The sequence below is a fragment of the Hylobates moloch genome, unplaced genomic scaffold, assembly GCF_009828535.3.
Source record: "Hylobates moloch isolate HMO894 unplaced genomic scaffold, HMol_V3 SCAFFOLD_12, whole genome shotgun sequence".
NCBI lineage: Eukaryota > Metazoa > Chordata > Mammalia > Primates > Hylobatidae > Hylobates > Hylobates moloch.
Genome location: NW_026652287.1, coordinates 55,497,274 through 55,515,687, shown reverse-complemented (window position 1 = coordinate 55,515,687; position 18,414 = coordinate 55,497,274). Strand labels below are relative to the sequence as shown.

General features: G+C 44.6%; 1 pseudogene; it reads right to left on the bottom strand.

The window, feature by feature from the left end:
* Window positions 1-2,477: 2,477 nt before the first annotated feature.
* LOC116479842 (U4 spliceosomal RNA) lies at window positions 2,478-2,560 on the bottom strand (annotated as a pseudogene).
* Window positions 2,561-18,414: the final 15,854 nt, after the last annotated feature.

Below are 18,414 nucleotides of genomic sequence, written 5' to 3'. Positions count from 1 at the left end.
AATAAGGATCAGCTTGTATGTCCGACTCTTTTTCTTCTATTTCTCTCATGAAACATGGACATGCCTGCTGCAGGGTTTCATTCTGACTGAGCAGCAAAAATGCTTGAACATATGGTATTTTATCCCATTTTCCCTACCACGTACAGAACAAATCGAGTTGAAGTATAAATACCCATTAGAGGCAATTTTTCTTGTATCTTTCTGAAACTGCTTGCTGCTTTTCCATGTGTACCATCCTTAAGAAAGGGCACACTTTTAACCCAATCCGTAATCTCTGTTCCTGAGGTTTTAGTAACCTGATGCTTCTGTTTTGTTGTAAACAGCCCTGAGGATGAGTTTTCACCCCAGAGAACAAAATGACAAAAGGTCAAGATGTGCTTGAAAAAGCTGATGGGGAGTATCGGGTCAGGAAAGCCCAGGCTGTCTAAGCATTCAGAGACACCTGTGCAACTGTCCTTGCAATTAAGAGCCAGGCCCCAAAAAGCTTCCCACTGCATGTGTCTTTGACCTATGCTAGGCCCTGCTGCTGATTAGTTTCCTCTACTGAGCAGGTAGCTTATCGTTGGAGTATTTACACCAAGGAGAATGTTCCAGGCCAGCCCTCAGTCAACTTAAAATAATCAAAAAGGTTAAAATGTAACCTGAAATACATTTACTCAAGGTCAGATATTGAGGATAGCCAAGAGGAGGACAGATTTAAGTTGCCCTGAATATATATTTTAATTAGCAGCCATTGAAAGTGAGTCTTTTTGAAAAAGTGAGAAGGCAGTTCCTAAGTTATTAACCAAGAATTCATATTTAAATGCATAAGCTATTGATTGGCTTCATATATTCCTTTATTTTCCAAATTCCAGAATAAAGAAATAATGGGTGAGACTGCTAGTCAGAAAGTAAATGTCTTTAAACAATTGCCCCTAATCCCAGCACTTTGGGAGGCCGAAGTGGGCAAATCAGGTGAGATCAGCATTTGGAGACCAGCCTGGCCAACATGGTGAAACCCCATCTCTACTAAAAATACAAAAATCAGCTGTGTGTGGTGGCATGTGCCTGTGTGGGGAAAAGAAGGAGAGATCAGCCTGTTACTGTGTCTATATAGAAGGAAGTAGACATAAGAGACTCCATTTAGTTCTGTATTTGAGATGCTGTTAATCTGTGACCCTACCCCCAACCTTGTCCTTGCAAGAGACATGTGCTGTGGTGACTTAAGGTTAAAAGGACTTTGGGCGGTGCAGATGTGCTTTGTTAAACAAGTACCTAAAGGCTGCTTATGGTTAAAGGTCATCACCATTCTCTTAAATCTAGAAAAAAAGAAGAACATTCGTCTCCTGCCCGTCCCTGGGCGATGGATGGAGCAATACTGCCAGAAGGTTTATGGAGATGTTCGCATATGCATCTCAAAGGCACAGCATTTTCTTTTGAACTTACTGATGTTGCAAGGCCTATTGCCCAGTCACTCCCTTATCTTTTTGATGGTAAAGATAATTATCAATAAATACTAAGGGAACTCAGAGGCCGGTGCCGGTGTGGGTCCTCTGTAAGCACAGCACCGGTCCCCTGGGCCCCGCTTTTCTTTCTCTACACTTTGTCTCTGTGTCTTATTCCTTTTCTCAAGTCTTTCGTCCCACCTAACGAGAAGCACCCACAGGTGTGGAGGGGCAGGCCACCCCTTCAGCCTGTAATTCCAACTATGTGGGAGGCTGAAGCAGGAGAATCACTTGAACTCAAGAGGCAGAGGTTGCAGCATGCCAAGATCATGCCACTGCACTCCAGCCTGGGTGACAGAGTGAGACTTCGTCTCAAAAGAAACAAATAACAGTAAGAAAAAATGCCCCTGGGTGAAGTTTCACACTCTCATCTTTCGGGGCTTGATAAATTGTGCAGACCTCACAGAGCTGAGACTGCTCCAAGCTATTTTTTTTATTTTCACCTCCTTGCTGAGGACACATGAACTATTAACAAGAAACAAATTCAAACAAGAAACTTGGCAATCCACAAGAATAATGCCGGGAGGTGACCTCCAGGAACCTGCCTGTCACCTCCTTTCCCCACCCTGCCCTCCACTCTTTTAGACACACACACCCTGTATCACAAGACCAAAAAAACCACTCCATCAGCCACTGAGAGAGAAGCCACAGAAGAACCCAGAACCATTGCATGGCCATCTTGGGTCATCCTAGAATGAACAGCCATTGTTAGCATTCAGGAGCTGTTTATTCCCATCTTCACACTACACTAAATAACTTTCAACAGTCATAAGATATACTGGCTGAAAGCTGATGCTTGGAACATCCCACATCACCCAGGAGCTCAGTGCTGCAGTCTCAGGTACACACCTGTCCATCTTCCATTGAAGTGAAACAATTGCTATCAAGAAACCAGAGTCCCTGCAATGGTGGTGGATCAGTCTGGGGTGCAGTCGTGACCAGCTAGCAGTGCCTTGGCTGTGTAAAACAAAAGGTACCTGAGACAAGTGTCAATAAATTTGGGAAAAGTTTTCAATTAGCAATAATCGCGCCTCGGATACACCTCATTGGCTACGATACTGCCACTGCGCAAAGCTGTGTCAATAAATTTGGAAAGTTTATTCTGCCAAGGTTAAGTAGGAGCCTGTGACACAGCCTCAGGAGGTCCTGATGACATGTGCCCAAGGTGGTTGGGGTACAGTTTTCTAATACATTTTAGAAAGTCATGAGATATCAATCAACATGTTTAAGATGTACATTGGTGTAGTCAGGTAAGACAGGAAAACTTGAGGTTGGGGCTTCCACGTCATAAGTAGATAAGAGAAAAAATAATAAATTTATTTGAGTCCTTGATAAGCCTTCCACTGAATACACAATTTAGCCTGGCTCAATGAATCTGCATTTTAAAATTAACAATAAGGCAGAGGAAACAAACAGATCTGCATTTGTCTCAGGTGAGCCTCAGAGGGATGACTTTGAGTTCTGTCTGTCATCTATTCACTAGGAATTTCCTTCTGAGCAAATTGTGAGGTAGGTATGTAGATTTTTATCTGTGTAGCTATCTTATTTAAGAATAAAATAGGAAACAGGTTTGCCTGATGTAGTTTCCAGCTTGACTTTTCTATTGGATTCGTAATTTTGGCATCAGGAGATTTATTTTTCTTTCACAGTGGAAACCCCTTTTATTATCAAGCGTATCTGTTTAAACTTGACAGAATAAAACAATGTATCTATTCAGAAGTATTAATGGAAAACTTAAAAAGACAAATATAAATATTGCTAAATCTTTCAGAATAGCCCATCCTAGGTCTTCCATTTCTTATTCACTGCAATTCAAATAAATTTTTTTCATAATTTTATAGTGGATCTCTATGTCAGAGGCATTCAAACCAGGGCAACTCCATCTTGAATAGTGTTGAGGTGAAATGAGGCTGAGACCTACTGGGCTGCATCCCCAGGTTAGGCATTCTTAGTCACAGAACAAAATAGGAGATCAGCACAAGATACACTTTACTTAGCAATATGTTATAATCTTCCCTGTAAGCTGGGTGTAGGCAGAATAGAGGAATCACATATTTAGGTCATGGATGCAGAGATATGTTGCAGGAAGTCAGGGACCCCGAATGGAGGGACTGGCTGAAGCCACAGCAGAAGAATACAAATTGTGAAGATTTCATGGACATTTATTAGTTCCCCAAATTAATACTTTTATAATTTCTTTTGCCTGTCTTTACTGCAAGCTCTGAACAGAAATTGCGAAGATTTCATGGACATTTATCACTTCCCCAATCAATATTCTTATAATTTCCTATGCCTGTCTTTACTTTAATCTTTTAATCCTGTCATCTTCATAAACTGAGGATGTATGTCACCTCAGGACCCTCTGATGATTGTGTTATCTGTACAAATGGTTTCTAAAACATGTGTGTTTGAACAATATGAAATCTGGGCATCCTAAAAGAACACAATAACAGTGATTTTCAGGGAACAAGGGAGATAACCATAAGGCCTGATTGCCTGTAGGGCCAGGCAGAACAGAGTCATACTTCTCTTTTTGCAAAAGCGAAATATCACTGAATTCTTTTTCTCAGCAAGGAACAGCCCTGGGAAAATAATGCATTCCCAGGGGGAGGCCTCTAAAATAACCACTCTGGGAGTGTCTGTGTTATGCAGTTGAAGATAAGGGATAAAATACACCCTGGTCTCCTGCAGCGCCCCCAGGCTTGCTAGGATTAGGAAATTACAGCCTGGTGAATTCTAGTCAGACCAGTTCTCTGCTTTTGAACCCTGTTTCCTGTTAAGATGTTTATCAATGACAATGCGTGCACAGCGGGACATGGAACCTCATTAGTAATTCTAATTTCACTCTGGCCTTGTGATCTTGCTCTGCCTCCATTTGCCTTGTGATATTTTACTGCCTTTAAAGCATGTGATCTCTGTGACCCACACCCTATTCGTACACTCCCTCCCCTTCGAAAATTGCTAATAAAAACTTGCTGGTTTTGCGGCTCGGGGGCATCATGGAACCTGCTGACATGTGATGTCACCCCCGGAGACCCAGCTGTAAAATTTCTTTCTTTTGTACTCTTTTATTTCTCAGACCAGCCAACACTTAGGGAAAATAGAAAAGAACCTACATTGAAATATTGGGGGCTGGTTCCCCCAATAGAGATATGTCACAAAGCCCCCATGGGCAGGGTTAAGAAAGGAGCATTCTATTCCCTAGGTGTTGGGCCCAGCAATATATCACAATGCTCAAAATATGTGAGATTCCCTCCCCCCAAAAAAGAGAATCACATCACTTAGGTGCTGGGTCAAGTGATATGTTGCAATTGCCCTTTGTGGCAGGTTCCAGTCATAAGGAGAGAGTCACAACACGTAAGTGATAAACAAAATGATATTTCATAATGCCCTCCTGAAAAGAGTCCATGCAGAAGACTCATATTATACAGGTGCTGGTTCCAGCCATACATCACAATACATGTATGCAGATACCAGTCACAAAAATGAGTTGCATTTTGGGCAGAGCCCAAGCAATAGAAAAGTGGCATCATCTAGGTTCTGGGTCCAGAAATGTCACAATACCCTCTGAGAAAACAGCCCTGGCAGAAAATTCACATCATCAAAGTGAGAGGATCAGAGATATGTCACAATGCCCCCTGTGGGAAGGGCTCACAGAGAAAAGATAGATTGCATAACCTAAGAGCTGGACCCAGCTACATATCACAATCACTCCAGTGGGCAGAGCCAAAGCATGAGAAGAGTCACATCACATAAGTGCTGGGCCAAGTGATACATCACAATCCTGTGGACAGGCCCCAGAAAGAAGTGTAGAGTCACATCATCTAGGTAATGGGCCCAGAGATATGTCACAATAACCCCTGTGGACAGGGGCCAGATAGAAGAATGACATATCCTGTGAGCTTATCCCAGGGATAAGTCATGCTCTTTTATGGGAGCATGGCCGTGGGAGGAAAGAAGATTCACATCATCTAAGTGCTGGTCCCAGAGATATGTCACAATCTCTCGTATAGGCCAAACCCAAGTAAGAGTCACAGCACAAAGATGATGGATTCACAGATATGTCACTGTGCTTGCTATGGGCAGGGTTTGGACAGAAGGCTCACATCACCTTGTTTAGCCCAGCAGTATGTCACAATCTACATTGAGAGCAGAACCTACTTAGAAGAGAAAAGTCACTTCAGCTAGATGCTGGGCCCAGTAATAGAAAAAATTATTTATGTGTGCAGGGACCTGGTAGAATAAGAGTCACATTACCTTGGTGATTGGTACAGAGATAGGTTGTAATGCTTCCTGTAGGCAGGACCCAGCAAGGAGAGTTACATCACCAGGAGGCTGGACATAGCAATATGTGACAATGACCCATAATGGCAGGGCACAGGAATGAGAGTCACATAACCAAGGTGTGGGGCTCAGCCATATGTCACAATGCCTCCCTGTGGGCAGTGCTGAGGCAAATGTACAGTCACACCACCTAGGTGCTGGGTCCAGTGATGTGTCATGATCTAATCTGTGGGCTGGGCACCAGGGAGGAGAATCAAATTACTCAGGTGCTGGCCAGAGGTGTATGTTGCAATAACAGTTGCAGGAAAATGTAGGGATAAAATTAACAATCCTGCACATGTCCCATTTCTAGGTATTGGAGTCAACACCTTTTGTATGTTGAGTCAGAGTACATCAGTTACAATCTCAAAGGTGGACTGAATACATGCATAAGAGCCTCAATCTATGCTGTGGACTGTGTCCCTTTAGTGGAGTCACAGCCTCATCGGTATGCTGAATCTTGGTCTGAGAGTCATCAACCCACATATAGCCCAAATCCATGTATGAGAGTCAATTTTCCAGCTTTTGGCTACCCCCAGCTATGAGAATCAGAACTTCAACAGTGAGCTGCATTCATGTGGAAAGATGACAATCTTTACTGTTGGCTGGGTGTGCATATAAGTGTCACAATGTCACCTGTGTTCTGGGCCTCTTTATAAAACTCTCTGTACCACCTGAGGTCTTTATACAGTATTCATGAAAGTCACAATTTTCTCTGAAACTTTCCTCCTGGTATGGATTCATAATCATACCTGTGAACCTAAGTCAATGAATTTGAGTCAACATCTCTCCAAATGGCTGGGTCCCGAGAAGAGACTCTTCACCTGCCTATGAGCTGGATTTTGAAATGAGTCACCATGTTAACTGTAGTGGCATGATCACATGTAACAGAATTTTTACTGTGGACTGCATGCACCTGTGAATTCAGGATCTCTCCAGTGGGCACTGTCCATGTGTCAGGGTGACAATGCTAACATTTGGTAGGTTGTGCGTATGAGAAACACAGTCTCACCTGTGTGCTTGGTCTTGTGATGACACTCTCTGTACCATCCAAAGACTTTATATAAAATGTGAAAGAAAAGTAATCCTTTATGAAGTTATTATCTAGAGAAGACCTAGGAATTTACCCATTTCTCCAAGTATAGTTACAAGTGCCAGTAACTCTCCTTTTGGCTGGTTTGTGGTATTAGTGTCATCATCACAACCGTGAGCTTGGCAAAGGTATATGTCACAACCCAAACTGTGAGTAGAAAGAAAACAGGAGAGTAACATCACCTGGGTGCTGGGTCAGAAATATGTCACAATTTTTCCAGGGCAGGGATCAGACAGAGTCATATCACCTGGTTGCCTGACCAGGGTTATGTTACAATTCTCTCCTGAAAGCAAGGCACAGACAACAAAGTCACATTACTTGGGTACTGGGCCAAGCTATATGTCACAATTTTCTCTGCAGGTAAGACCTGGGTACACACCTGGTTGCTGAACCCAGAGGTATGTCACAATTTTCTGTGTTGGCATGATGCAGATGGAAGAGGAGAGTCACACCTCCAAAGCAGTGGATGCAGAGATGTGTCACAAGGCCTCTTGTGGGCAGGGCCCAGGCAAGAGCCTTTCACTCATTTGGTTTGACCCAGAAATATGTCTTAATACCCAAAATACACAGGGATGATTTGAAAGAGGAGGGTAATAAGGCATGGCACAGTGGCTCACACCTGTAATATCAGCACTTTGGGAGGCCAAGGCGGGTAGATCACTTGAGGTCAGGAGTTCGAGGCCAGCTTGGCCAACATGGTGAAACTCCACCTCTACTAAAAATACAAAAATTAGAACGGAGTGGTAATGCATGCCTGTAATCCCAGCTACTTGGGAGGCTAAGGCAGGAGAACTGCTTGAACCAGGAGGCAGATGTTGCAGTGAGCCAAGATCACATCGCTGCACTCCAACCTGGGTAACAGAGTGAGACTCTGCCTCAAAAAAAAAAAAAAAAAAAAAAGACTAGATAGGCATAGGCCACAAGTCACATCACCTGGGTGCTGGACCCAGTGATATGTTACAACGCTCTCTGTGAGCAACATCCTGAGAGGATAGACACCATACCTGTTGGCTGATCCCAGTGATATGTCACAATCTTTTCTTTGTGCATGGTGCATGTAGGTGAGGACAGCCACATTTCTTAGGTGATGGATGCCAAAACATGTCACGAGGCCATCTGTGGGCAGGGCCCAGGCAGAAGACTCTCATCCCCTAATGTCAGATGCAGTGATATGTAACAATATGTAAAATATGAAAGGTCCAGCCAAAAGATGAGTTACATCATCTAGGTGCTGGACCCACTGACACAACACAATTCCCTTGTGGCAGGGTAGAGGCTGACGAAGAGTCACATCTTTACCTAGGTGATGAATAAAAAGTTATTTCATAATACTCTTGTGGCCAGGGCTTATGTGAAGACTCACATTACCTGGGTGGCAGACCCAGCTACATGTCACAATGCAAAATGTTTGTAGGGCCCAGGCAAGGGAAAAATAGTCCCATTACGTAGGTGCTGGGCCCAGTGATATATCATAATCCCTTTTTGGTCAGAGTCCAAGCAGTAGAGGAAGGGTCGCATCATCTAAATGCTGCACTCAGCAACATGTCACAATACCCTCTGAGAGGACAAGTCAGAAAGAAAAGTCACATCACCTAGGTAAAAGACCCAGAAATATTTAATAATGCTATCTTTTCATAGGGCTCAGGAAGAAAACAGGAGTCAGATAATGTAGGAGCTGGGCCCAGCTATATGGCACAATCACTACAGTAGGCAAGGCCTTGGCATGAGAGGAGAGTCACATCAGATATGTGCTGGGCCCAGCGATATGTCAAATTTCCTACTGTGGACTGCTCCAGAAAGATAAAAAGAGTCCTGTCATTTAGGCAACTGACCCAGAGATATGTCACAATGACCACTTGGGCAGGAACCAAGCAGAAGAATCATATCCCCTGTGTGCTGGACCCAGCAATAAGTCACTCTTGCTTCTGTTAGCATGACCCAGGCCCAAAGGTATATTAAAAGCTAACCTATGGACAAAGTGAAGAGAGGAGAGTCACATAAAATAGTTGACGGGCAGAAAACTCACATCGTCTAGGTGTAGGGCCCAGCAATATGTCACAATGTCTTATGTGGGCAGGTCCAAGAAAAAAAATATATCCCTTTGGTGCTTAGTTCAGTAATATTTCACAATCTTTCCTGCAGGAAAAAACTAAGAAATAAAAAAAAAAAATAGCTATACACTGTGAAAGGTCACAATTCTTCCTGGGAGCAGAGACCAGGTAACACAAGAGTCACATCACCTGTGGGATTGGTGCAAAGACATTTGTTTTTTTTTGTTTTTTTTTATTTTTTGGAGATGGAGTCTCACTCTTTTGCCCAGGATGGAGTGCAGTGGTGCGATCTTAGCTCACTGCAACCTCCACCTCCTGGGTTCAAGCGATTATCCTGTCTCAGCCTCCTGAGTAGCTGGGACTACAGGCACCAATCACGACACCTGGCTGATTTTTGTTTTTTTTTAGTAGAGATGGGTTTTCACCATGTTGACCAGGCTGGTCTCGAACTCCTGACTTTGTGATCCGCCCACCTTGGCCTCCTAAAGTGCTGGGATTACAGACATGAGCCACTGTGCCCAGCCAGAAAAACATTTCAAAATGCCTCCTGTAGGCAAGGCCTAGGCTTAAAAGTTACATCACCTGAGTGTTAAACCCAGCAATACGTCACAATGCCCCAAGTGGGCAAATCACAGGCAGAAGAGTCACAAATTGTCAGTGCAGGGCCCAGCAATATGTCACAATGTTCCCTGAAGGCAAACCTAAAAGAAGAGTCACATAAGCTAGGTGCTGGGTGTAGCAATATGCTACAATTTCCCTGTAAGCAGGGACCAACAGAAGAAGAGTCACATCATCTGGATGCTGGGCCCAGTAATATGTCAATCATCTTTCCTGTAATAAAGACCCAGGCAGGAGAAACACATCGTCTGGTTGCTGACCACAGCAATATGCCACAACTTTCTGTGTAGGCAGGGTGTAGGCAGAAAAGGAGAGTCACATCTCCTGGATGAGGAATGCAGAGACATGTCACAATGCCCCCTGTAGGAAGGGCCTAGGTAGGAGACTCCCATCTCTTAGGTATTGAGTTCAGCAATATGTCACAATACCCAAATATGTGGAGCCTGAAAAAAAGAGGAGAGTCACATCACCTAGATGCTAGGCCAGTGATGTGTCACAATTTCTCTGTGAGCAGAGATCAGGCAGAAGAGAGTAACAGTACCATGGTGATGGGCATTGAGTTATGTCACAAGGTCCCCTGTAGGCAGGCCCAGAAAAAAAGTTACATCCATCACCCAGGTGTTGAACTCAACAATATTTAACAATTTCTAATGTGATATATTGTGACACAACATGTAAGGCACATTTGGGAGAGTCACGTAACATGGGTGCAGGATTCAGCAATAATTGACAATATCCAAAATTTGCAGGATCCCTCCCACAAAAAAAGAGGAGAGTCAAATCACCGAGGTGCTGGATTCAGCACACCATTACATCTGTGTGCTTGGCCAAGTTTTATGTCACAATTCCACCTGTGGGTAGAGAACAAACACAAGAGTCACATCAATTGTGTGCTGACCCAGGGTTATGTCACAATCTTCCCTGACAGCATGCACCAGCAAAGAGAGTCACATCACAGGGTTCTCAACCAGAGATGTTATAATCCTCTCCTGAAAGCAGGGCACAGGGAGAAGAGTATGATCACCTGGGTGCTGGGCTCAGCTAAATGTGTCACAAGGCTCACTGTAGGCAAAGCCCAGAAAGGATAGACAAAACACCTGGTTGCTGGGCCCAGCAATATATCACAATCTTCTCTATGGGAAGAATGCAGGTAGAAGTAGAGGGTTTCATCTACCAGGTGATGGATGAAAAAATATACTCCAGGGCCCTCTGTGAGAGGAGCTCAGGCAGAAGCCTTCCAACCCCTAAGTGTTTGTTTCAGTGATATGTCACAATAACCAAAATATGCAGGTCTCAGGCAAGTGAGAAGAGCCACATCACCTAGGTGCTAGGTAAAGTGATCTGCCACAAATTTTTCTTTTGGCAGTGCTCAAGCGGAACAGAAAAGTCAAATCGCCAAGATAATGAATGAAAAGACGTGTTAGAATAGTTCTGTGTGAGAGCCCACGCAGGAAATTCTCATCATCATGTTGTTGGACCCAGAGACATGTTGAAATACATGATGCCGGCCAGGTGCGGTGGCTCACACAGGTAATCCCAGCACTTTAGGAGGCTGAGGTGGGTGGATCACCTGAGGTTGGGAGTTCAAGACCAGCCTGACCAACATGGAGAAACCCCGTCTCTACTGCAAATAGAAAAATTAACCGAGCTTGGTGGTACATGCCTGTAATCCCAGATACTCGGGGGGCTGAGGCAGAAGAACTGCTTGAACATGGGAGATGAAGGTTGTGGTGAGCTGAGATTGCGCCATTGCACTCCAGCCTAGGCAACAAGAGCGAAACTCCATCTCAAAAACAAATAAACAAACAAAAAAAACACACACAAAAAAAACATGATGCATGCAGGTCTCAGGCACAAGAGGAGAGTAACATCACTTAGGTGCTGGATGTGCCCAAATGCACATCACAATTTCTTCTTAAGCACAACCCAAGCAGTAGCAGAGATTCCTATCATCTAGGATCTTGGTCCAGCAGTATTTCACAATACCCGAGGGGTGGGCCTAGGTAAAAAAGTCACATTACCTAGGTGAGAAGCCTAGAGATACGTCACAATGTCCTTTGTGGGTAGGGCTTATAAAGGAGAGACACAGCTTAGGTGCTGGGCTCAGCTTTATGTTCCAGTCACCCCAGTGGAAAGAGGCCAAGAATGAGAAAGAGTCACATCACATAGGAGCTATGTCACGTGGCATATCACAATTCCCACTGTGGACAAACCCCAGAAGAGTCACATCATCTAGGTGGGAGGCCCAAATATGTATCACAGTGACTCCTGTGTACAGGGACCAGGCAGAATAATTACACCATCTGCTTGCCCCAGCAATACGTCACTCTCTATTCTGTGGGCATGGCCCAGGCAGAAGAGGAATGTCACATCATGTAGGTAAAACGGGCATTTACCTCAGCTTTGCCCACAGGAGAGATTGTAATGGGTCAAGAAATAGGTCACAATGCTCCCTGTGGTCAGGCTTCAGGCAGAGGACTCACATCTTCTTAGTGCTAAGCCCAGCTGTATATCTCAATGCCTTCTAAGGGCAGAGCCAAAGCAAAAAAAAAAAAAAAAGTAACATCGCTTTAGTGTTAGGCACAGTCATATGTCATAATCTCTTTTGTGAGCAGAACCTAAAAAAAAGTGTCACATCACCTAGGTGCTGGGCCCCACAATATGTCCCAACACCCCCTGTGATTATAGACAGGCAGGAAAAGTAAGTCACATTTCCAGGGTGATTGGTGAAGACATATATTACAATCCCCTCTGTAGACAGGTCCAGGATGAAGTGTTACATCACCCAGGTGTTGGACTCAGCCTATGTGTTTACGGCACAAGCAAAAGATTAACATAACATAGGCCCAGCAATATGTCACAATACATCTGTGGGCAGCACCAATGCAGAAGAGCCGACTCACACCACCTGGGTGCAACACCCAGCAATATGTCACAATGACCATTGTGGGCTGTATCAAGGCAGAATAGAATCACATTACCAAGGGTCTGGGCCCGGTGATATGGCACTGTGGACTAGGCCCAGGAAAAGACAAATAACTCAGGTGCTGGGCTAAGATATATGTCACATGACACCTTTCGAAAGGTCTTGCGATGACATTAACAATTACATTCATGTTCTGAGTCAAGGGATGACAGTCAACACCTCCTGCATGTTGGGTCTAAGTACAGGGGTCACAGTCTCAATGGTGGACTGGATTTGTGCATAACAGCCTCAATTTCTTTTGCAAATTATGTGCCTTAGTCTGGGCAAGGTGGCTCACACCTGTAATCCCAGCACTTTGGGAGGCCAAGGTAAGTGGATCACTTGAGGTCAGGAGTTCAAGACCAGCCTGACCAACATGGTGAAACCCCAGCTCTACTAAAAATACAAAACAGCTGGCATAGTGGTGGGCACCTGTAATCCCAGCTACTCAGGAGGCTAAGGCAGGAGAATCACTTGAACCCAGGAAGCAGAGTTTGCAATGAGCCAAGATCGTGCCACTGCTCTCCAGCCTAGGTAACAAGAGCAAAACTCCATCTCAAAATAAATTATGCTCTTTAGTGAAGTCGCAGTCACAAAGGTGTGCTGAATTTTGGTTAACGAGTCACTAACCCAACTGTGGACAAAAATCCACAAATGAGAGTCAATTTTCCAACACTCAACTGCCTCCAAAAGTGAGATTCAGAACCTCAAAAGAGTGTGTTTAAGTGGATGACAATATTTGGTATTGACTGGGTGTGAATATAAATTTCACAACCTCACCTGTGTGCTTGTCTCTGTCAGGACACTCTCTTGTGGACTGTATATGGTGTGCATGAGAGTTGCAACCTGCTCTGAACACATGATCTTATGTGGTCCTAAGTCTAGGTATGACAGTCAACATCTCTCCAATTGGCTGGGTCCAGAGAGGAGAGTCCTCACCCACCTATGAGCTGGGTTTAGAAATGATTCACCATCTCAAATGTGGCCACATGTTCACATATGATAGTCACAATTTTAACTGTGGACTGCATCCATCCATGAGAATTATGACCTCATCAGTGGGCTCTTCCATGTGCGAGGATGACAATCCTAAAAACTGGCAGGGTGTGCTTACATGAAACATGATCTAACCTGTTTGCTTGGTCCTATGGTGCAGATTACATGCTCTGTACCATCTGAGTGCCTCATACAATATACAAGAGAGTGGTAATTCTCTATAACCTTCATACAGAGAGGAGACCAGGATTTTATTCCTTTTTCTTTTTTTTTTTTTTTTTTTGTGAGACGGAGTTTCACTCTTGTTGCCCAGACTGGAGTGCAATGGTGTGATCTCAGCTCACCACAACCTCCGCCTCCTGGGTTCAAGCGATTCTCCTGCCTCAGCCTCCCGAGTAGCTGGGATTACAGGCACGTGCCACCATGCCTAGCTAATTTTTTGTATTTTTAGTAGAGACAGGGTTTTTCCATGTTGGTCAGGCTGGTCTTGAATACCGACCTCAGGTGATCCGCCCACCTCGACCTCCCAAAGTGCTGGGATTATAGGTGTGAGCCGCCACACCCAGCCAGGAATTTTACTCCTCTTTCTAAGCCTACCTGTGAGAGACAGTATCTCTTCTATTGGCTGGTATGAGGTATTAGAGTCATCATCAAACCTATGAGCTGGGCCAAGATATATGTTACCAACCAACTTGTTGGCACAAACCACCCAGGAGAGTGATATCACCTGGATGCTGGGCAAATGATATGTAATTTTTTTCCCTGAGGGCTGTGAAAAGGCAGGAGAGTCACATCATCTGGGTTTTCAACCAGTGGCATGTTACAATTTTCTCCTGAAAGTTATGCACATGCAGAAGAGGCACATCACCTGGTGGCTGGGCTCTGCAGTGTGTTATAACCTTTCCTGTCGGCAGGGTGCAGGTAGAAAAGGCATCACATCTTTTACGTAATGGATGCAGATATATGTCACAAGAACCCCTGTGGGCAGGGCTGAGGTGTTTGGCCCAGTGAAATGTCACAATAACCAAAATATGTAGTTGTTAGACAGAAGAGTCACATCACCTAAGTTCTGGTTCCAGTGATATGTCACAATCTTTCCTTTTGATAGGGATCAGAGAGGAGTCACATCACTTAGGTGATGAACAAAAATAAATGTCTTAATAACCCCATGCTCAGGGTCCATGTGAGAGAGTTGAATCACCCATGTGTTGAACCTAGTGAAATGTCAAAATATACAATTTATGCAGGGCCCAGGCAGGAGAAGACAGTATCTTCACCTAAGTGTCAGGCCCAGTGATACATCACAATACCTTCTGTGACAGAGTCCAAGCAGTGGGGAAGAGTCACATTACCTAGGTGATGAGTCAAAAACTATGTCACAAAAATCACTGAGGGGAGGGCCCAGGCAGGAGTCAAATTACCTAAATTAGGGGCTCAGGGATATGTTGCAGTGACCTCTGTGGGTAGGACTCAGGAGAAACAGGAGAGTCACATAATCAAGGTGCTGAGTAAAGCTATATGACACAATCACCCAAACTGATAGGCCCAGGCAAAAGAAAGGAGTCATATCACATAGGTGCTGGGCCAAGTGATGTGTCACAATCCTCATTATGGACAGTTCCCAGGAAGAAAAGGAGAGTCACATCATCTAGATGATGAAACTAGAGATGTCACAATAAGCCATGTGGGCTGGGATCATGCAGAAGAATAGAATCATTTGTGTGTTGATCCTAGTATAAGTCACTCTCTTTTTTGTGCGCATGGACCAGGCAGGAGACTCATAACATCCAGGTGCTGGGCCCAGAGATAGGTCACAAGCTCTACTATTGGCAAAGCCCACGTAACAAAGTAGAGTCACATCAAATAGTTGATGGGCCAAGAGATATGTCACAATGCCCCCAGTAGGCAGGGTTTAGGCAGGGGACAGATTACATTGATGCTGGGCACTGTAGTATGTAACAATGTCTTTTAAGGGCAGGGCTAGGCAAAATAATTTTGCTGATGGGCCTAGTGATGTGTTAGTTCTTTTGTGGGCAGAATCTATGAAGAAGAGGCAAGTCACATCAGCTCAGTGCTGAAACCAGCAATAGATATCATTATTCCCCAGTGAACAAGGACTAGGTAGGTGAAAAGATTCATATCACCTTGGTGATTGGCACAAAGGTATGTAACAATATCCCTGGAAGGCAGTGGCCTGGCAGGAATGCTACATCGCCTGGGTATTGAAACCAGCTTCACAATAGCCTAAGTAGACAGGGCACAGGTGGCAGAGTTCCATCACCTGGGTGCTGAGCCCAAGGATATGTCACAATGTTCCTGTGGGCAAGGCTCAGGCAGGAGAGAAACATTTTCTAATTGCTGGATCCAGTGATGTCACAATCTTCTCTGTGGGAAGAACGCAGGTAGAAGAGAAGAGTCACATCTTTCTAGGTAATGAGGCCACAGACATGCCACAAAGCCTCCTGTGGGCACGGCCCAGGCAGGAACCTCTCATCCCCTAGGTGTCAGTCCCAGAGATATGTCCAATATTCATAATATGCCATGCCCTGGCAATAAAGGCAAGTTACATCACCTAAGTGCTAGGGCCAGGGATATGTCACAATTCCTCTTTCATCAAGACCTAGGCATAAGTGGAGAGTCACACCACTTGGGTGATGAAAGAAAAGATACATCATCATACCCCTGTAGGCAAAGCCCATGCAGGAGAATTACATCACCTAGGTTGCGGCTCCAGTGATGTGTCAAAATACATAATGTATGCAGGGTTTAGGCAGGAGAAAAGAGTAACATCACCTAGGATCCTGGCTAAGCAATATATCCAACTCTCTTTTTGGGAATATTCCAAGCAGTAGAGGAGAGTCACATCACCTAAGTTCTCAGTCCAGCAATATGTCACAATGCCCCCTGTGAAAATGACTGAAGAATAAGAGGAGAGTAACATAACCTAGGGGCTAGGCCAAGCTGTGTGTCACAATCACACCTGTGAGCAGGGCCTAGTCATGAGAGGAGAGTCACATCAAGTAAGTTCTGGGCCACACGATATATCATAATCCCCATATGGACAGGTCTCGGGAAGACATCACCTAGGTGCTGGGCCCAGGAACATGTGACAATGTCTCGTATAGGCAAACACAGGGTAGGAAAGGGGAGGGGATAATATTAAACATCTGATGGGCCAAGAGATATGTCACAATGCCCTCTGTGGGCAGGATCCAGGCTGGAGACACACAGCACCTTGGCGCTGGGGCCATGAATACTTTATAGTGCCTTCTGAGGATGGGCCCAAGGCAAAAGAGTAATGTCATTATACCGTTGGGCCCAGCGGTATGTTACAATCTTTGCTGCAGGTGGAACCTAGAAAGAAGAGAGGAGTCACACCAGCCAGGTACTGGGCCTAGCAGTATGCCACAATATGTTTTGTGAGAAGGAACTAGGCAGTAAAAGGCAGTCACATCACCTGGGTGGTGAGCACAGAGATTTGTGACAATGGCTCCTGCAGGCAGAACCTAAATAAGGGAGTTACATTTTCTGGGTTTTAGACCCAGTAACGTCACAATGAACCACGTGGGCAAAGCAGAGGAGAGTAACATAATGTATGGGTGATGGCAGCAATATTTTACAATGCTCACTGTGGTCAGCACCAAAGGAGGAGAGAAAACTCCCATCACTGGCCGGGCATGGTGGCTCACGACTGTAATCCCAGCACTTTGGGAGGCCAAGGCAGGTGGATCACCTGAGGTCAGGAGTTCGAGACCAGCCTGACCAACATGGAGAAACCCTGTCTCTACTAAAAATATAAAAATTAGCCAGGCATGGTGGTGCACGCCTGTAATCTAAGCTACTTGGGAGGCTGAGACAGAATTGTTTAAACTCAGGAGGCAGAGTTTGCCTTGAGCCAAGATTGCACCATTACACTCCAGCCTGGGTAACAAGAGCAAAACTCTGTCTCAATAAAAAAAAAAAAAAGAAAAAAGAGAAAGAAAAAGAAAACTCCCATCACCTGGATGCAAGGCCCAGTGATTTGTCCCAATGCCTAATGTGGAAATCACAGAGGCAAGAAAATAGAGTCACATCACCTAGTTTCTAGTCCAGCGATATGTCACGATTCCATCTGTGGGTTAAATCCAAGCAAGAGAGAAAACTCACTTGGGTTCTACACAGAGGCATGTGTCACAATCACACGTGCAGGAAGGTCCAAATGAGATTAACAATCCTGTACATATCTCACTTCTGTGTGCAGCAGCAAGGCAGGAGAGGAGACTCACATTACCTGTGTGCAAGGCTCTGAGATATGTTAATGTCTTTTTTGAGTAGCACCAAGGCAGGAGAATAGTTACATCATCTAGGTGCTGGGTCCAGCAGTGTGGCACAATCCTATCTGTAGGCTGGGCCAATTCTGAAGAATCACAATACTCAGCTGCTGGGCAGAAGTGTGTCAAAACCGCACCTGAAGGAAAGACCAAGGATGAGACTAACAATCCTGTATATACCCCAATTCTTGGTATGAGAGTCAACACCTCCTGTATGTTAAATCCAAGTACACAAGTCACATTTTTAGAATGAATTGAATCACTGAATGAGAGACTCAGTCCCTCTTACTGGCTGTGTCACCTTAGTGGAATCACAGACTAACAGTGTATTCAATCTTGGTCTGAAAGTCACCAACTTAACTTTGGACTGGATTCACTTATAAATTTTCCAACTTGCAACTGTCTCTGGATATGAGATTCAGAACATCCAGTTGATTGTATTCATGTGAAAAGAGGACGATCTTTACTGTCGGCTGGGTGTGCATGAGTGTCAAAACCTCAACTGTACAATGAGCCTAGTTAGAACACTCTCTGTACCAACTGAGGAAATTATAAGGTTCCCATGAAAGTCACA